Here is a 22,219-nt window from a genome sequence, read left to right on the forward strand (position 1 = left end):
ACAGACCATGGGGTGGTCTCTAAAGGAGGCTGCTTCTTTAGGGGACTCTTCACGCAGTTTGGGAGGGGGAGTTTTTGACCTTACAAGATTTGTACCAGAACCATCATGGCGGCCTTTCTCTATGGCGGGAGTGGTGGTAAGTGGTAGCTATCACCATAATGCACAACATTGTAACTAGTCCAGGGGTTACGCTGGGGCAAAGGTGGAAGAGGAGAGTGCATGCTCTACACCTGTGCTCTTGATCTGTTAGCCCCAAGGTCTTGGAAGCCTTGAGGTCAGAATGTTGAGCCCCCAGGGATTCTAATGTGTAAGCTCTTTATCACCATCCTGGTCTTCAGTTCCTATCTCTATCATTCCTTCCTCAAGGACTGGAACTCTGCCTCAGGGCGTTCCTTTCACTGCTCATGTCTAGCTTCAACGCAACTAAAACAAGATATTACCTCCTAGAGTTCTAAGATGATAATTCATAAAACATACCAAAAAAAGGGTAGACAAACAAATTCTTTTAACAGATATATTAGTAATTATATTCTGAGGAATTATATACAAACAGTGATGCTGAGTGAACAAATGCATATCACTTTAGTAGATTTAATAAATAAGAAATTCCCTGGAATATTGACAAATCAATTTCAATGGAGTAAAGAGCCTGAGCTTTCTACAAAATGGACTAGTAATGACCACACCGTGTATGAATACACAGCAAATTGGTGGGATTAAGATGATAAACAGGAAAAAAAATAAAGTAGCTTTTTTGTTAAAAATTTTTAGAAACTCATCATCAAATAGTGCAGTTGGGGGCTAGGCATGAGATAATGTACCCAAGAATAATACTGACAATTTGGAAGGATTTTTTTTTTCCCTTATAAACTAGAGATTGGAAGACTTCTGTAGATGGCCAGATAATAAGTAATTTAGGCTTTGTAGTCACTTATAGTTTTTGTTCCAAACTACTTTGTTTCTTTATCTTTTTTAACAACCTTAAGTATTTTTAAATTTTTCTTAGCTGAAGGTGGAGCATACAATGACCAAGGGCCAGATTTGGCCCAAGGGCTGTGGTTTGCCTACCCTTGATCAGTATTCTTAAAATAAAGATATTCACATCCTCCACAGAGCAGTGCAGCAGATGACAGAGGATAAATGAACTGTCCTGATAAGATAAGGAGTTCAAAATAACGAAAAACTCTTATCACCAGGTTCTAGGATATCACACATCTCTTAAGGAGGACTGGAATATGTATAAATGAGAAACTTACTTGATTGGACTATCATATGGAAATGCAATCAATACTGTACATCCACTTCCACATTCTAGCTCACACATTTGATTCTAGGTTTTTGTTCTTTCCTTTGCCTCTTTGCCCATTTCTTTCATAGATACAAAATGGCTTATGATTTTTAACAGAGATGACTGAATATATTTTACCCTTATCTTATTTAACATAACAGATGAAGGAAAACAATAGGTAAAGAATTTGTAGTTATGATGAGATTTTTCCTTCTCCCTTTCCACAGAGAATTATTGGACATGGCTTAAATTGAATATAGCAGAAATGTCTACACTAACTTGAAATTAGACCATTTTACTTTGAGATATCTTAACAAACATAGAATTATCTACATTATATCCATAGAAAAGAAGGCAAAGGCCTTAATTGCTTTTAGTGTTTCCATCCCACAAATCAAGTGAAAGATTTTAAAAGAGCATAAAAGAACACATTTTTGTGGCATTCTGAAATACCCCTATTTGGGATGCTAATTATAATCAGCACACATATTACAGTGTTTCATCTAGAGAATAATATATTTCACTTTTGACCTTATAACCTTCTATGATGTCCTTATGCAGAATTCACATTTCACTGACAAAGGAGGCCAGAAAAGAAGTCTGTTGATGGATGTTAAGAGCTTCCTGTGGATGCACATCATAATACTTTTTGATCACTGTGGATGAGACATTTTATGCAAGATGCTCCACTTAAAATAGATGCGATTCTAATCCTTAAATGATTGCAGTTTCCAAGCAAAATAAGAAAGAAAGAAAAGGAAGGGAGATGACATAAGTGAAAAAGAGAATTAAATTATAACTTAACAGAAGAAAAAGGAAGCGAAAAGAAGGAAGTGTCTTCGCTTCTTAAGATGGATTTCAGAATGTATGAACTAAACATTAACAATACAAAAGTAATATAAAATGACAAGCAAAGGCACAGGAAACAAGGTATGGGGAAAAAAGCAATTTAAAATTTTCTATTTTCTTGACGACTTTGAGCAAACCATGTATTTTATAGTATCTTTTTCTATTTGAGAGTGGCGACAATAGTTGAATTGAACATGTATGTTCGACAAATACACTTGGATATTTTTGACATTTTAGCAAATTTATATTGCACTGATAACACCAATGTTATGGAATATGATAGAATCATCTGGAACTTCCCTAATACATAGCCACTAGCCACATGTGGCTAGTGCAACTAAGTAACTGAAATTTAAATTAAATTAATCTTAATTTACAGTTAAAAATTAAAGCACTGATAATATTTTTGTGTTACAACATGGTTCTTCTGACAAGAATACATTTCATTTTAACTATGTCATTATGTAAAATAACATTACTGCATTGTAGTGCCCATGTTGAACTCAGGCATTGTTTCCAGAATTACAAGTAAACATATGGCCAATCAGGTTGGTGTCCATAGATTCAATTGAACTGTCTTTTTTTAGATGCAGCTGTGTAATACTGCAATGTATTTTTTAAATATTTTATGAGATAGCATGTTACCTATATAAATTGTAATTGATAATTAAATGGACGAGTGGGTGGGCAGCCCCAGTGGCTCAGCGGTTTAGTGCCACCTTTAGCCCAGGGCCTGATCCTGGGGACCTGGGATTGAGTCTCACATCGGGCCCCCTGCATGGAGCCTGCTTCTCCCTCTACCTGTGTCTCTGCCTCTCTCTCTCTCTCTCTCTCTTATGAATAAATAAATAAAATCTTAAAAAAGAATTAAAAAAAATAAATGGAAGAGTGAGGTGCCTGCTTGGCTCAGTCAGAAGAGCATGCAACTCTTGATCTAAGGAAGGGTTGGGAGTTGAAGCCCTACCTTAAGTAGAGATTACTGAAAATAAGTAAACTTTAAATGGAAAAATTATTCTGATGTAAAAAAAAAAATTCAAATTGAAAAAAAGGTATGAACAAACTTTAAAATTTAAAGCAAAGTCATAAATACCTATGCAGTCCAGACTAGGGATTGTACTATGACATCCCTAATAGTAATTAAAAACAGAAAAATTAGAAGTTTTGCTACAAATTTGGTGAATACTGACCGTTGCAATTTGCTATAACAGAACAAAATGAAAAAAAAAAAAAACCTCTTGGGGGGAATAATATTAAAAATAATAAGGTGTGAAATAGTAATAGACTTTTTAAGCAAAAGGTAAATTTTTTAAACATTTTTTCTCAATATTCAAAAAATTGATTAACCTGAATTCAATATTAAACATCCAAAAAAGTTTTAATGATTTTAATAGAGTGTGAGCTTATACTTTTGGCCAGCTATAAAATAGATAATAGTTAGGTTTAAGAAAGTCATTTTTGAGTGATGGTCTAAGAAGTTATTATTTCAATTGTGGCTAATTTGAAAGAAAATTACAGAAAGTTTAAAAAAGATAGCATTCAAAAAGCAAAAAGTTTTTTTTAAAAAATCAGTGAAGCACCTGGGTGGCTCAGTTGGTTAAGCATCAGCTGTTAGCTCAGGTCATGACCTGAGAGTCTTGGGGACAAGCCCTATTGGGCTCCCTGCTCAGTGGGAAGTCTGCTTCTCCCTTTCCCCCTGCTCAGTCTTTCTCTCTTTTGCTTGCTCACTCTCAATCTCAAATAAATAAATAAAATCTTTAAAAAAAAAAATTCAATGAACCTACCAAGCAGTTGCCAGTAGAACAAAAGACTATTTTTGTTTACAATATGAAAAATTAATTGATTCAAAATTCTAAGTACTTTTTTTAGTTTTAGATGATTTAAATTTTGTCTTAAAGGACTTCCAGATATCAATATGGACTATTAACAGAACTCATGGAATAGAAATTTTAAAAACTTTTATATCTGCCAAAAAAAATTTTTAGTGAGATAAGAAATAATAGTTTCTATTATGACACAAAGAAACTTTATTATATTAAGTGTCCAGGTTTAGTGGAATTCTAAAACAAGAGACTAATGTTTTCCTTATTGCTTCATTTCACTCTTTAAGGCATATGGAAAATATTTGTGTTCATTGACTGGAAGCAGATTCTATGAAAATCATCACGGGTTTAATGGTTAGTACTGTTGTATAGATATGTGCAAATGTTGTGAGTCATCACGTTTATGAAACTGTTGAAAGAAATAGAAGATAATGATGACTTGTACTTTGGCAAAACTCACTGAATAGCATCAGAGTTTTAGAAAGATTCACCAGATTGTTAATTCCAATTCAAGATTTCCTTGAAACAAAAAGAATGCTTGCTAAATATTCCACAATGAAAGGCAATTGAAAAAAATTGCAATGTGATGTACATTTTCTCACCACCACCAAATATGAACATTCTAAATTTGAAGTTCTGTGGAAACTTTCTGTTACTTACCTAGAAACTTTCTGTTACCTAGCTAGCTAGACAGGTAAGATAATTTATGATTAAATCTCAACTTTTTCTACAGTAATAATAATTTTACATTATTTTCTGACATGAATTAATAGAAAAGAATTTTCATTGTAACCAACAGAATTATGTAAATTGTCTGTAATACTTCCAGAAAAAATTGAAGAATATTCTGTTGGTATTCATGAATTTAGAGCTGCTTTTCAATTTATATAATATTCTTTGAATTGAATGTTAATACAGTAAGTTGACACAAGAATGAACTTAGGTAATTAACTGAATAAATGTAATTTTAAAATTGATGATTTTTGCATCAAGCCAAATCAATTATTTTTTAAAAGACCATCTTTCTCAAATCCAAATATTAAAGGAAAAAAATTGTGTTTTTTAAAGATTTTATTTATTTATTCATGAGAGACAGAGACAAAAAGGCAGAGACATGGGCAGAGGAAAAAGCAGGCTCCATGCAGGGAGCCCGATGTCAGACTCCATCCTGGGACTCCAGGATCATGCCCTGAGGGGATGGTAGAGGCTCAACCACTGAGCCACCCAGGTGTGCCAGAAAATTAGTTTTGATAAACGATTCTTTATTGGGAAACCATATATTTTATATCTTTAGATGCCTAAGCGTATATATTCATCTGTCAATTCTGTGAAATTAAATAGAGGTAACATATTTCTGATGAAAATGCAGCATGTAAATTGAGATGTGTTGTAAATACATACACTGGATTCCAAAGACAGGACAAAAAAGTGTAAAACGTATCTTTTTTATATTGATTCTTGATGAAATGATAACGCTGAATATATTGGGTTATAAAATATGTTAATAAAATTAATTTCATTTGTTTCTTTTTAATCTTATATGAAGTGATTAATTTAAAATTACACTCATGGCTCACATTTGATTTCTATTGGGTAGTGCTAATCTTGAGCATATAAGAAAATCAATGCAAAACATAGACTGCTGTCTTTGTCACAGCATTGCTCAAAGATCAATAACAGGAACTAGAACACTCAAACTGTTTTTCTCACTATTTAACCATTGATTTTTGCTTATAGAGCATTGAAGGAATTTGTTCATGGGTGTGCATATTTATATGTTTTGTTTAACAGACAATGAACAAAATAAGACTTTTATAATCAGGGTTTAAATCTTGGCTTTTTCACTTAAAACTCTTCTATACTGAAAACAATACTTCTCTGGTTAACACTCTCAGAATAAAAATATCTACCCTATAAGATACTTCCAAAACTACCAAGGGGGAAAGTTAAGAATATGTAGTTCTAAATGTTAAATTTTTCTATGATATTCATAAGGATTTTATGGAGCAGTCGCATTTCCTGCCTACATAGATATATATTTCATAAATCCTCTGTTAGCCAAGGTGATGTAACATACAATCAAATGCTATATCTATCTTTGTCAGTAAAGGAAAATCAAGGCATATATTTTAAACAATAAAGTCAAATGTGTACATATACACAGGGAGAAAGAGAAACGAATTATGCTTAATAATAATTCATTTTATTCATGGATTTCAGAAGGAGAAAAATCCTACAATGTTCTTTCAAGATTTAGTAAGTCTCCAAATACTTAGAAATTATACAACATACTTCAGAATAACACAAGCCAAAGAAGAAATCTCAAAAAATCTAAAAATATTTAACTAAATAACAATGAAAAGCCAACTTCTCAAAATTTGCAGTGATAGCAGTCTTTAGAAAGAAATATATAGCTTTAAGTGCATACATTAGAAAAGAAGAAAGATCTAAAATCAATCACCCAAGCTTCCATCTTAGGAAACTTCCATCTTAGGAAACAGGAGCGAATTAAATCCAAAGTAAGCAAAAGAAAAGAAATAATAAAAAATTAGAGTAGACATTAATGAATTTACAGTAGGAAATCAATAGAAAAAGATCAACAAAATCCAAAGCTGCTTCTTTGAAAAGAAAAATCTCTAAAATCAATAAGTATCTAGCCAGGCTAACAAGGACAAACAAACAAAAAATGACACAAATTACTATCACCAGAAATGAATGAGAAAAAAATCACTACAGATTCCATGAACATCAAAAGGATAATATGAGAACACTATGAATAACTATGCTCACCAATTTGATAACCTAGATAAAGTAGACTAATTCCTTGAAAGACATAATCTGACAAAGAAAAAGATGACAATTGGAAAAGTCCCCTATTAAAGAAATTTAATCAGTATTAAACTTTAATATAAGTGAATGAACCTTAATGTAAATTATGGATTTGGGGTGCTAATGATATGTTAATGTAGGTTCACAGATTGTAAAAATGTACCATTCTAATGTGCATGTTAATCTTTGGGGAGGCTGTATACATGTGGGAGCATGAGCTTTAGGGAAACTCTGTACTTTTTACTCGATTTTGCTGTGAATCTAAAACTGCTCTAAAAAATAGTGTATTTGAAAGGAAAATAGGAAAGAATTAATTCTGAAAATCCAGGTTTAGTTCAATGTTTAAAGTAGGAATTTTTCTACCATATTGCATGCTGCTTGTTTCTTACCATATTCCATGCCACCTGTTAACAGAGCCTGAAAGGATAAACTGGAAAAAGAAGTACGTAGGAAGGGCTAAGGAAAAATGAAATTCTTAAGGTTAAAAGCAGGAAACAGAAGAAATACCTTTGTGTAAATTTTTAATACTTTCCAAGGTAAATGCACATACTGCTCATAAAAGATTTCAGTTGTTTCCAAAGAATGTCTACATCAAGCTCTTTATTTCAAAGTAACCAAAAGACTGATGCAAAAATCAAATAAGCAAATTTTATCTTCCATCCTGCTATGTGGAAGTGGAAAATTACAAATACAACCAAAATTCCCTTAGATATTCCATTTCATTAAGGACTTTGACATACGTGACCAGCCAGCCAGCCGTGACTATGTTTGTTTAATAAATGTAGCATTGTCTTGATAAAAATGCCATATTATTTAAAAGTTAAATGAACATTTCTATTGACAAAAATGTGCTTCATTTACAAATAATGTTACCAAATGAGGGGAGAGATTATATTAAATCTCTACACAGTTTTCATAAAACATCAGTCTAGGAAATGTGAACTAACATGAATGTGAACATTGTATAGAGTCACCTAGTGTTACCAGGATGTGTGCTCATATGATAGGTAAACCAGTTGTTTCTAAGCCAGTTGTTTCTAACTGTAGTAAAGGAATATGACAGAGACTATCATATCACTTTCATTGTCTTTACACAAGAATTTATGTTACTAGGACCCAGCAAAATGGACCAAGGATGAATAATTAAAATGAAAACAGACACTTGCACTTGGGTTCCAGTACTCATTCTATCAATTCTGTTTAGCCTTGACCAATTATTCGTTGGTTATTGTGAGGATCAAATGATGTGTAGGACTAGCAATTTTTTAAATATTAATTTCTACAGTATAAAAGTTCATCTTGTGGCCTTTAATGTTGGCTCGTGGCCATCATTGTGTCATCAAGGCTGTTTAGCAAGCTATATAGAAAGAAAGAAAATCTTTGGTTTTGGTTGAGTTAAATTTTAACAAATCCTTTTACAGACAGGAACCTGTTAGTCAACTTATGTTCTCTTATTGGCTTATATAAAACAAATAAATCTAAACCTTGCAGTCAGTTTGTGCTCTCACATAAGATCTAGTATGTGTGTGTGTGCCCTCTTATGTACACATACTACAAATGGGTGTGTACAAACACACCCACACTCACTCCATAGGAAAATGCATACTATTTCCTTTTAAATGAAATAATGCAATACTAACTGAAATACATCATTTATTGAGTATTTGGCATATGTCAGACACTAGAATAACATTCTATGATAAATTGTCCCTTGTAATAAGGGGACAAACATATATTTTTTAATAAATATCATTAACCCCACTTCTAAAATGAGGAAACCTATGCTCAGAATGTTTAAAGAATTTGCACAAAGGCCATCTTGAACTGACGTTGCTATTTTGAGTTTGGGGAAATTTCACACTTCTCTTTGGTTGCATCCTTCAACTAAGTATTTTGTTTGTGGACTTTTAATTGTTTCATCTGGCCTTGGCTTTGAGAGATAGATATGATGATATACTTCAAAGAACTTTGATAGGTCACTTCCTGCCTGTCTGCACTCTACTAATTGAGTAGTAGGAGGCACAGAAGGCTTGCTCATTTCCTTCATTGAGGGAAGAAATAATAAATCATGCCACACTTCATTTCATGTTGCAAAAATACCTAACAGCATCATGTTTTCAGCATCCTATTAAACCTTATGGAATTGCAAATATGTAGCTCTCTAGCAAAGGCCAGGTTTTCTTCAATTCTTTAGTCATCTTGTAGAAGCTGCTTAAGATTGTGCAGCACAAATCATCATAATAGATTAGAGAAGCAAAGGATTGCTTAGCAGTATTGTCAGTACAATATAAAAAGTAAAAATAAATAAATAAATAAATAAATAAATAAATAAATAAAAAGAGTAAGCACAAATATAACCTGAAAATTTCTGGTCAATAGACTGTCAGTAGGTTCAAAGAATAAATTATGCCAAGAACATTCATTTGCATCATAAAACAAAATTATTTTTAAAATGTATGTTGAAAATAAGTATAATCTTGAAAAATGATTTTTCCCTTAAAAGAATGATCACAAATTTATGTGACCTGAACATTATGTATATTTTTAACTTTGTCTTTTCCTATAACACAGTTATCTGGCAAGCTATTTCTTGTACTGTAGGGAGATACCACAGAAAATTCAGTAAGAATTTATTTTTTTTAAGAATTTGTATAATAAAATATATAATTTCTGCATATCTACATCTAATTCATTTAATGTGTATGTGCATGTGTGTGTGTGTTTTCATTTTTCTTTCCTGGCATCACTCAGAACATTTATTTCATTAAAATCCTGTAGATCTTCAAGTGTTAAAATGTAGAGTTCTATTTTATGTTCTTCTGCTGATTTCACATTTTTAAAAAATCATGACTTTCTTTGTGTTAACCATATATTCTTCCTTTAGAAATCCTGCTCTCAAAAAAAAAAAAAAAAAGAAAATCCTGCTCTCTGTATCCCCTCCAATCGTATTCTTCAATGACAATAACAAAACTGCTGGAAAAAAAATCCTCCATCTAAATTAGGTGTAACATTAATGTTGGGGTGTCAGTTTAATTGTCTTGTAAAAATGTGTGAAAATAAAATGTGAATGCAACAAACTTTAGGTTCCAGATCAGAAAATTCCAGTATTCTTTGCCTCCATTTGACTATAAGAAAAAAAAAAAATTGACAAAGTTGAAAATGAACATTTAATAGCTGTTAAACCAAATTTTCCTAATAGACTTGAAAGATGTTGCCATGAAGAATGTAGAGAATCTGATATTTTCCTGCTCTCTTGAGAGCACAGGCATTTTTATTAATATTAGAAATGTTATAGCACTTCTAGATAGTAAAAGGTGATCCTGGACTTATTATTTCTAGGCCCTCTAACTCTCTTTGCTTCTCCTGTGGAATTTTAGAACAGACAACAGCTGCATTTCCATCATCCTTCAACAAAAGTTTTCTGTCCTGTGTTCTGTTTGTAGGGTGCTTTGAGGGAAAAAATGAAATGTGTCTTTATTTTACCAGTTAATTTTTAGTATTTCTTGAAATTGAAATTTCTAATAGCAGCTTGAAATTCAAATTCTTCTGCTGGATAGCACAAGCACAGAAAAGTACATACATGCATATACACAGAAAATGTCCTCTATCCGTATCTATATCTGTATTCCCTCATTTAAAGAAAGTGAAAGCAGGAGTAAATTAGGGTAAGTATTGAACTTGACCTGCATTGTATAACTTTCCTCCCTATGAATGGACAGGCCTTCAGATTTAGAATTAGGAGAAATTATTTTTTAGGTCATCAGTTTTATAATACAGAACATAATTATTAACAAATAATACTAATAAAGGTAAAATCCGTACAGTCTATCACACGAAACCAAAGTACACCATTTGGATTTATCTTGTAACATAAACTTCAAATTTGCTAACTTTGTTCAACCAAATTTGCAAAGTTAATGTTGCATTAACTTTTACTTAAGCTAATTCTTACCTCATTTTCCCATTTGTATTTAAAAAAGCTCTTAGCGTTGAAATTCTATCCCTATTTAAGTAAATCTCCTCCAATAAAACTATTCCCTTGAATTGGATTATTTGCCATACAGTGCTTTATTTCCTCTTCCTAAATATTTGATAAACATTATCTGGAACCAATTAACACATTGATCATTTCGATGTTTATTAAAACCCTCTTAATGACTTTTAAAGAAGAAACATGGTTGTATTTACAAACATTATATAGCGCATTAATCTAGGACATCATGCAGAGAGAAAAAGACATTTAAGGCATAATTCATTGGTCGTACAAAAGAGAGTTTCGTCAGCAGGTTGGTGAAATATTCTCAGAATGCTGTTATAAATATAATAACAATTTTCTGGTAGAGAAATCAAGACAGCTTAGGGAATTGGTAAGGAGTTATGGGTGAAATTCTCAAAGGGTGCTACAGAAGCCCCAAGAAGGGGCTTAAATGCACTGGAGCGAGGTAAGCAGCTGCAATTGATTTAGCAAGTAATAGCGCGGAACACAGCGAAGGGAGGAACAGAGGAACACACAGCACTTCTCTCCTGGCTTCGGTGTTCTGCTGAAGGCCAAGGACATAATTCTGCCAAACTTTTGAGGTTGTTTTTCTCTTTTCAAAAGTATCATTTTGCTTTTTGACTAACTGAATATGTGGCAGTTTTAATATGACTATTCGATTGCTGCTCTCTCTCGAGAAGGGCATGAGACTGCCTTGTGTAAATGGAAACTCAAAACTCTCCCATTCTCTGCTACGCATTAAGAAATGATTTTCATCTTTTTGCTTCACCTTCTCAAGGTTGAAGGTACTCAAGTCAACCATTTTGTTCAGTAAGCTTCTGGATGGGTCTTGATGGTGACAGGCCTAGGAAGAAGCCACAGTACATGGTGTAGTTAGTGCTCTTACCTTTGCTCTCTGAGACAGGTGTAACTGGTGTATCTGACAACATGCAGCATTGCTTCTGAGCCCCATATGTTAAGAATGATTTCATGCAGTCACTTAAGGATAACCTTCCCTGGCTGCCTGAAACTCAGCAGGATTTCAGGGACTGGAGGGTCATAGTTCTTCAGGTTCAGACAGCTATGGTGACCTCTTCAAATGCCTCACAAGGATTAGGCTGTCACACCTTGTCAGGTGGTCTATGTTTTCAGAGCTCTATCTTTGTAAAAGATTACTGAATCTTTTCTGTTCTCATTGCTGTAGCATTTCTTTAGTCACATTTTCTAGCTCTTTCCCTTTCCCTCTATATGGCTTTTTCTCCATCCAAACAGTCTGTTGCTGTGTATAGACCACGTCCTGCAGCATCTCACTTGACACCACTATGCATATAATCTCCTCAGATTAGAACTTGTCTGTCCCCATACCGACTCCACCCTTCATCTCACCCCACTGAAATCATGCTTACTACTCATAGCTCTGATCCATATGCTATCTACATATGAGGAGCCTTCGACTAATTCTAATTGTATTAGCTATGTCATATATATTAGATTTTTCTTTTTTAGATCTATCTCCATTAAAACAGGCAATGTATCACACTGATTGAGTTGGAGTCTGTAGTATAATTACATGTACTCAAATCTGGGCTGCTAATCTTAGCAGACATGTGATGTTGAATAAGATGTCTGACTTCTGCACTTTAGTTTCCTCCTCTGAAAAATTAAAATAATAGTACCTAACAGGATTTTTAAAGACAATCAAATTGAGATAATATGCTTGGCTATGTAGAGGCATGTTTAGCACAACCTAGGTATAGAAATCACTATTAGTGCTCTTGGACATACCAGCCTTGGATGTACCAGTTACTCACATGTAATGTACTTGTCAGTCATACAAAATTCCAAGAGAAGCATTCGGTTGTCTTAATGATAGATTTCCCTGTATACATTGATCTCTCAACAGTGAAATCTATCCCTTCTCTGGATCTCTCAATATGTTTTTAACATAAGTAGTCGATAAATGGTGCTTGAATGAAAGACTTAAAGACTTGAAGAATGAAGACATTCAGCAACTTGATAATTTTTCTGTGTTTATATGTTTTCTGTGTTTTTTCTTTTTGTCCCAGCATATTTGTATTGCAAAAATATAATGCACAAATGCAAATATAATTGCATTCAGTGTCAAATTGGACCAGCATTTGGAGAAGAAAATAGGAGTATCTGTGATGTTAAGGAAAATTCTCCCTATTGACTCAATGGACTTGGTGGGATTTGAGGAATGAGAGGCTTTGAGAGGTGCATAATGGAAAAATTATAAATGAATATGAATTTTGTTTGGTTTAGATTATCTATAAAGTAATTTAAATAATTTGGGAGAGTCATTCAATATGTGAAATTGAGACTTTTTTAAATGAAATTGAGAATACTAATAAATCAAGTTTCAGGCAATAAGAAGAAAAAATAATATTTTAATAAGAAGCTAATGGTGACCTCCCGTGTGTGTTGATACGCATGATCACTGTATTATCAATATATAATATGTAAATAGATATTATTATGCATTATATAATAAGTAACATGTACATTTAAATAATTTATATATACTAGATTAAATTATAATAATAATTTAATAATAATTAAATTATTATTATTATTTAAAAATAATAATAATTATAATTATTATTTTTTATTTATTGAAAGAGAAAGCAAGGGGCAGAGGGACAGGGGGAGAGAGAATCTCAAGCAGACTCCCCACTGAGTGCAGAGCCCTCATGACCTGAGCCTAAATCAAGAGTTGGACACTTAACCCACTGAGCTACTCAGGTACCCCAGTATAATGGGTTAAATTATTTAAGAGACATTTCATAAAGCCTAAATTTCTCCCTTCATAATCCTGCAAAGTCAATTTTGTTGTTCCGATTTTACAGATGAGGAACTTTTAAGGAAATGAAGCCAAGGTCACAAAGTAGTGAGTGGCAACACTGGGTATCAAATCAGAGTTTGAACTATGAGCAAAGCCCACACAGTTTTCCACTGCATTACATTTAGAAATGACTTACAGGAAGTAAGCTCATAAGCATGATTTAAGTCAAGAAAAATTAGAGAACATATTGTCTATGCTACTCCAATTCATCTGAAGTAACTATTTTATAGCAGCAATTCAAATAATAGTGAAATATAGAAGTAGCAATAGTCGATCCTTTGAGGGTAGAAAATACTACCCAAAAGACTCTTTTCTCAAAATGAGGATTTGGGATTTGAAACCTCATAAATTGTACTACAAACTCTTTTATTGCTCAGATGTGTTAAAGGTTATTCTGTTTTGAGACCCTCTTGATGGCTTTACCTGTTCTTAGTAAGTAGTAATGATTACTGTTTAAGAATGCATTAACTACATGTACTGAATAATTATTATGACACACAGGGAGCCTCTACAGTGAACATGTAACACATTGGCACAGTTCACTCTAGTATAGACTTCTGCACTGTATTTAAACAATTTATAAATTGAGAGAGCAGGAGGGCAGAGAGTTGCCAAGGAGAAGGGCAAGGAGGAGAAGATGAACAGGAAGGTTAGAACCCTTGTGAGCATTTTTAAAAGAATTTTGGGGTCATGGAGGCATTCCTATTACTGGAAGTAATTAAAGCAAAAGCTGTCATTTCACCTGTTGGAAACGGATTATCAGACCAAGAGATGTTCTCTAAGAATTCTGTCCTAGCCAGCTACTAGTCAGCATACTTTCATCACATAAGTTAGTTTTTGAGGGACAGAGAGCTTTTTAAGGTACATTGGTGATTAGGATGTATTGTAAAAAAGTATAGGAAAGTGACCTAGGAATTGTGCAACACATTCCCTCAGAAAATGGAAAGAGAATCTGAGATAGAGTAATGTGTTATCCTGTAACCTCGGGAGTTGGGAATGTTCCAGTTCCTCCTTTACTCTCCTGCCACATCTGCTTCTGCAAATTTTAATTTTTCTTTCCCTCTTTATTTCTCTCTTGGATTCCTCATAATTTACACAGTTTTGCTTACTGTCTTTTCTGTGGTGCCTCTTCTCTTCCTTCAGCATCATTTTATTTATTTATTTTTAAATATTTTATTTATTTATTCATGAGAGACATGCAGAGAGAGGCAGAGACATAGGCAGAGGGAGAAGCAGGCTCCCTGCAGGACCCTGATGTGGGACAGGATCCCAGGATCTCGGGGTCACGACCAGAGCCAAAGGCAGACACTCAACCACAGAGCACCCAGGGGTCCCTTTTAGCATCATGTTCATCTGTTTTTTCCCCCCCTGTTCATCTGACACCCACCAGTTCCCCTGCAAGTCCCACAGCTCAGAGCATCCATTTAAGGTAGAGTCTCCAAGCCTGGAAACAAAGAACAAAGTCAAAGAGTTAACACTAAACTGATAACTGAAGATAATTGTATCTTTCCTGATGACTGAATAGATACTTCAGGGACTTGAAGTACTCCAGAGTCAACTTTAAATGCATTAATTATCTTTCCTATTATTTGTAATTTCTTTCTTTCACATAAAAGTCAAGTGGGAAAATAAATTAGTGAGTTGAGCTTTCAAGTAACTTGGAATCCAGATAAATGAGAATGTATTGTAATTGTGTGTATTGCAATTGAAGAGTCATTTCCTCAGATCTAAGATTAATGACCTCAAACTTCCTGTCTAATTCCAATTCTAAGACTTCTATGATCTACATAAATACAGTTCAGAGCTTCTCACCATGTTTCGATGATTGCTTTCCTATAGTCGCATTTAAAACTTGAATTCTATTTCCTGTATTAAATACCTGGCTTAATCAAGAACTTAAAAAATGATCCCAATATTTTGCATTCATTTGATAGTAAGCCTGAAGAATTTCCTTAAAATTTGGTGGTTCCTTGAGAACTCTGTAATCCTCAGGAAAACAGGGTAATTCTGATCTCTTTCCCTATTCTTGCAACCAAGCGAATGTCAAACTATCTATACACACTATAGGTGTTTGTTTCTTCTTGGCTTTTACCATTTTGAGGAGTGATATCAGGCTGCTAATACTTAACATTAAATGCATTTTTCAGAAAATACAAATAATTCAGAGTCCTGTTTAATTTCAGAACTACTTTATTCGCATGATTTGGTCACTTATTCAGTCTTTTAAAATTTTAGTTATTATCTCTGATGTACTGGGTACGTTCTAGGTCCCTGAGATTCAGTAGTGAGAAAAACATACAAAATCCCCTGTTTTTAAGGAGTTTCCTCTTACGGCATTCTGGAGACTCTTTAAAATATGTAAACATTTCATTTTGAACACTTATTTTTCAGAGATTCTTTTATATTGTTTTATGTTTGGTTTTTCGCATTTTTAAATTAATTATTATGGAAACTATGTAGGTTGTTTACTGGAAACAGGATTGCCATATTTCACCTATGTTATAAAACTACCAAACATTGAATTCCTTACACCTGTGAGTAAACCCAAAGATAGACAAAATAGCAATGTGTAGAATTTTGTGCTGTTTTCCAATTCAGTATTACTCAAAGGATCGGAGTTGTGCAGAGAGAGCCTTTTCATAACAATATTCAGATTAATTGAAAGATTACAAATAGCTAATTAGCAATAAACTAGAACAAATAAACAATTTTCCACTGACCATTATGAAAGGATATAATACCTTTTTGCCTTCTCTCTGGAATAAACTAAATAAATAAAAGCATTTGTAGGCATGTTGTCATTGATTTCACTTGAAAGCAAAAACCTTTCTAACTCACTTGTGGCTTTGGTTTTGGCTGAATTATATGGTTTTCCTATTGCTTTCATAAAGCACTTGATACTCTACCAATGACTGGTCATTCTAATGTGTGCACACTTAGACCACTGACCCTGCTGTGGTTAAACTACATTTATCCTGGCCACATATTAAATGTTGAAGAATTGTGCCTATGCCTTAAAGAACACTTGACCTAAAACACATATAATTATATTTGTCTAAAGCACATTTTATTTTTTCAAATGATAATACACATAATAAACTACACATGAACTCTACGACCAATAGCAAAGCTTCTTTGCTGCATAATTTGCATCAAACCAAGACAAAAACTGCCTTACAGGTATAGTGTTAAGCAATAGTTCTTTTCCATAAATAATGACAGAAAGACACTATTTTCTTCTTTCAAAGGTAAAGTTAAGAGACACATTGTTAAATTCAGGCCACTCCATAATACATAAATATTGAATTGAATTAATGATAATCAGTGTGATTTTTAGAGTTTTAGGTAAAGTTAAGAGAATGTCTCTCTCTTCATCCTTGCACATTGTTAAATTCAGGCCACTCCATAATACATAAATATTGAATTAACGGTAATCAGTGTGATTTTTAGAGTTTTTTTTTAAGTGAAGGTCCTCTTTACATAATTTCCATTACCTGGCAAATTATATAAAATGACTTCACTCAACCAATGCAGTAAATTTTACATAGTAACATTTCCCAGTTTGGGGGAATTTTTTTTTAAAAAAGAAAATTTTAAAAAATACATGTACCATTAATAGATCATGTTTTTGCATAACCTAACATTCTGACAAACTGATGAATATGATTAATCAGCATGAGGATAATGACCATAGCCCTTCAATATTTGTTTCTAGTTGCTGTTCAGATTTGTGTCAGTGTACTGGTTTGAATAGATGCCGTAATTCTTGTTAATACACAAAACTCACACTCCCACACATGGTTTGGATGAATTTAGAAGTTTTTTTTTTTTTTTAATAATGTCAAATCAAACTACCAGCAATAATTTTAAAATCATTGCCACATAAAGGCCAAAACAATTCAGTCCAGTTAACTGAAATTTTTCATTCTCTACCTGCTAATTGGTGGATAACTATTTGATTGATGGAATAGCCCTAACATAAAGAACATTTCTTTTATGATATTTGGATTTGGATGCTCCTGGAACTCAAATAAGACAAGTTTGAAATTTTTAAAGAAACATTCCTTCAATCATCAATCAAAGCTACATGTTTTGTGTATAGAATAGTGTTTTTGCAGTCTGGCAATATTAAAACTTGGATATCTGAAGGTAACATATTCAATGTGCTCTCTTGTAGAAGCTTCAATGTGAACAAAAGCCTAAGTATTCAATAATCATGTGGGCACTACTGCCTTTACTGACCTGACCACTGAGAATTGATGAATTAGTTAAATAAAAGATAATATCTGTTTTAGATATGCTACTATGATATGATTATGGAAGTTCCAAGTGGAGATGTCTAGCAGGGAGCCAAAGGGCAAAACCTACCAATCAATCTCTTTGGAAAATGAAGCTTTGAGAATTATAAACGTGTATATAATGATTGAAGTTATGAAATGCATACAAATGTCTGGAGTTATACTTAGGACTAAGTTGAGTGTACAGTCCTCGGGTTTATGTTGCATAGGTCTGTTTTTCTTCATCATCTTCAGGCAACAAATTAAACAGAGTAAAACTGTTAGGGGTTAGGTTTTCCCAGGTGGTTGTTGCAAAAGTAATGCAAGGAATCAATAATGACAGAGGAGTCATTGAGGTAATGACCTTTTTAGAGAACAATGTGAAAATGAGATAGAGATAAAAGGAAAGGACATTAGAGGAGCCAAAGACTAGAGGTGCCAATGAATTTATAGACTGTTTGTGAATGATTGGGTAAAAGAGTGGACATTATTATTTGAAGTTATAGTCGTATTGTGGTAAGAAAAATATAAACTCAGAAGTGGCACACTTAAGGGGGAGGACAAGGATTACTTGTGCTCCTCTGTTCTCATGGCAATTTATATTTAATTCTACTCTAGCACTTTACTTTATAGAGTAGTTTTCTTGTGCCTTTCTTCCTGACTCCAATGGGAATCGCTTTAAGGTAGGGAAAATCATTTAGTCTCACCTATTTCTGGGACATAGAAAATTTCTGGTGAACAGCAGATGACCAATGCATGGTGTGGGTGTGGGTGTGTGTGCCTGTGTACATTTGTATGTTTTAATATATGTATTGAATATAGCTAGGTTGATTTTCTATAAATGTGGCCAGAGTATTACTTTCTTTTTTTTTTTTTTTTTTTTTTTTAGAGTATTACTTTCTGATGCAATCATCATAAGCTTTCTAAAGCTAGATGAAAAGCATTTCTAAATGTTGGGCTTTTAATGGAAGCTTCTGATAAACTTATGTGCATAATTCTCTTCATAAACTTGGATATAGGTAGTAGTAAAGCTTTCCTTCTCTTATTTTTCTTATGCATTTTCCAGAAGGGCATTTTTTTTTTTTACTGTAAATTTTAGATTTCATCCCCTACGCCCTTGCAACTTTTCCCTTGAGGAAAGAACTCCTCATTCTTAGCTCTTGTCCATTCATTGAGACAAAAGTGTGTCTTACTCCTTGACTTTAACATATTCCATTATCAACAATAACCTTAAAATATTCCCAGAAAAAGATTATTGTTTTTATAATCTAATCACGAGAGAATTGCAAATGTGGCAATTTTACTTTAAGTATATAAATAACAGTCTATTACACCTATGGAAAATATTCTGAAAGTGAAATAGGCAAAATACGGTAAAGTTTAAATTCTCTACATTTCAGTTTTAAACAATTTCTGCTATTTCTTAGGTATACAAAGCTATAAAATATTTGAAAATTTTGTTCTGCTGTTTTCACAAATGTTAGATTTCACTCAGCACTAAAAGCTTTAGTAGAAAGTATTTTTATAAATATCATCATATATAACTTAGTTCTTTTATATAACTAATTACAGCTAAAACTATTTTGGGGTATGTTGTTATATAAACCAACAAGTAATTTCAGGCTTTTATTGTCTTTCCAAGATACCAACAACCTAGTTGAAAGTTAAGAATTCAATCAAATGTCTGTAGTCCCAAGGTCTACCAAGAGGTAAATAAATAATTTCAGTGTTTGAAGCATTTGTTATTGTATGATTAGAAGTGATATTTTAAGGTCAAATGATAATTATTTAAAGAATAATCTGTAAGCATGGTTGTATTTATATGCCCCTACATTGACCCTAAATTAGAATATCCTAGAATTGCACATTTCAGTGTCCCTGATTTTTGATATTGAGTATGAGTTGTAACTATGAATAATGAGGTGTTACTTATGACACTTGTGTTGGGAGTTTATGTGTGGTTCAACAAATATATTTATTGTCCTTCTAGAATACATAGGTATACATAATTTGAATTTTACATGGACTAGTTTTTCATATTAAATGCAGATTGGAAACCAAAAGTTGTTGTCAGAGAAGGACTAAGAGGAACTTCTGAGTAATTTTTATTGTAGGAGGTAAATAAGAAAGCTCAGTGTGTATGTGTTAGGGGAATCTGTGGTTTACCAGGTAATGAAATTCCTGCTTCCTCCTAAAGTCAAAAAAATATAGTTGGGGGTAGGGGTGCACCTGGGTGGCTCAGTCAGTTAAGTGTCCGACTCTTGGTTTTGGCTCAGGTCATGATTTCAGGGTTGTGAGATTGACCCTAAGTCAGACTCCACTCTCAGCACTGAGTATGCTGAGACTCTTTCCCTCTCCCTCTCCTCATCTCTTACTCTCTCCCTTTATCTCAAATAAATAAATATTTTTTTTAAATACAGTATATATAACCATAACCCAGGGTATAATGAAAAATGGGTAACTTGGCCTCAGAACCACAATGTTGCATTAGTTTACATAATATGTATACATCTGGCAATGGGTTAAAAAGCCAAATTTCAGTATTTCCTGAACCTTAAGTATGGATCATCTCTGTTCCTTTGCCTTTACTAATAGCCTTCTTGTGATACTCTCTCCCAGCTATCAGAAATGATCCGTGGGAAAATGAAAAATTAGATTACTCCAATGATTATGTTAAGGTATTTGTGCAATAAACACATTTCCTTCCTTTCTTTGGATTCTACCCTCCCTTAATCCCTTACACCACCTACCCCAGATATAAACACACAAACTCTCATCGTCAATCTTCTGTATCTCTCTTGATCTCTTTCTGTCTACCTCTGTCTCTGTCTCTGTCTCCCTCATTTACACACACACTTACCAGTATCCACGTATCTCTGTCCATGATTTAGAGAATTAAAACTGATGACAACCACGAAGAGGAGAATCTGTGAGTCTCTTAACACAAGTAGAGCTGCCACAGCAGTTCAAGTAATAATACAGATTACATGCCCTTTTCCCCAGGCTTGCATACTTAGGAAGGATCTCACTACCCATCCCTGACATTGATAACACCGGGGTTATTTGCATGTGTCCAGAGATGGAACACTTGTCCCTTCTCCTGTCTGTTGGTTTCACCACTGAGGTTTCTTCAAGTGTTGTCACAGAGTGGACTTTGGCAGTGGGTTCCCTAAATGGAAAGAAAGGATGGAATGACACTGTAATGGACCAATTCGTGATCACTTATAGTATCTAACTTTTGGATTACCAGGGGGAATTAAAAGATATTGATAAGGGAGAAGGCAGCAGAACTCCAGTGAGAGAAGCCCATTGAGTGACACTGCCATTGCATCACATATTTCCTGGAATGTAGGAAACTTTTTGTAATGACTATTTTTATTTTTATCATCATCAGTCTACACTTTTTTGTTGGATTCTTATTTTTATCATCATCAGTTTACACTTTTTTTGTTGGATAAGTCTCATCCAAAACATTTACCTCTGTTTAATATTCACCTCTCCCAGTCTTATAGGTACAACTGTAACATCATTTCCCTCCCGCCATTAACTGCTATTATTCTTTCTCAACTAATACACATGCTAGGTTTGAAGGTACATGAAAGAAAAAAAAAATCACACCAGAATGTGTTCCCTTTTCTAAGATAACCATATGTCAATGCTTAATTTCCTTCATTGTTTTACCATTTAAAAATGCCAACCAACCAAGAAGACAATAAATATTCCTTACTATTTGAGATCTCAAAAAAGTATGGGGGCAATATAGTCAGTTTATTTTTAATTGAAAGTTAAAAGAAAATAATGTTTATTTCAATACATATACCCCGATATGTTAAACAATGTTAAGCAAATATAATGAGAAATTTTTATAAAGGCTTAGAGCAAGCTGGCCTGTGAATGCACCACAGTCTAAAGAGACGAGCTCGCCTGGCAGAGGGAGGCAGTGGCCAATATATTCTAAAGGAACCCTTCCTACTTCGTATTATTTACACTTAATATTTTTCATATGAAAATAACATACTCACTGTAACAAAATAAAATAAAATGCTGTTACTAGTGAATCTGAATTCTTTTTGAAAGCAAGGAAAACATTTATGTTGTGCCTGTATTCCAATAACAATATATATGGATTCTGATAAATATGTCAATTTTAGTTTACTTTTCAAATATGATGTGTAAAATTGGACTTAGCAGTATTAATAGTAAACTTTCCGTGTGATTATTATATTCTGTGAAATGCAAGCAGTACTAGATAATTAGTTGAAAATCATTCAACAACACAAATATTCCTCTAAATGTGACACATAATAGAACTCATTC

General features: G+C 33.4%; 1 long non-coding RNA gene across 4 annotated transcripts in view; it reads right to left on the reverse strand.

Moving 5' to 3' along the window:
• The window catches only part of LOC118354260 (uncharacterized), a 151,054-nt gene that overhangs the window by 39,200 nt on the left and 89,635 nt on the right, over positions 1–22,219 (reverse strand). For 3 of the 4 annotated variants that reach the window (XR_007409969.1, XR_004814422.2, XR_004814423.2), the window contains exons 3-4: positions 20,763–21,071; positions 10,900–11,627 (exon numbers count right to left, since the gene is read on the reverse strand). This is a non-coding gene — a long non-coding RNA (uncharacterized LOC118354260). Of the gene's footprint in view, positions 1–10,899; positions 11,628–20,762; positions 21,072–22,219 lie in introns of those variants that run through there. The other variant, XR_004814425.2, reaches the window with a different exon arrangement.

This window comes from Canis lupus, chromosome 3, assembly GCF_003254725.2.
Source record: "Canis lupus dingo isolate Sandy chromosome 3, ASM325472v2, whole genome shotgun sequence".
Taxonomy (NCBI): Eukaryota; Metazoa; Chordata; class Mammalia; order Carnivora; family Canidae; genus Canis; species Canis lupus.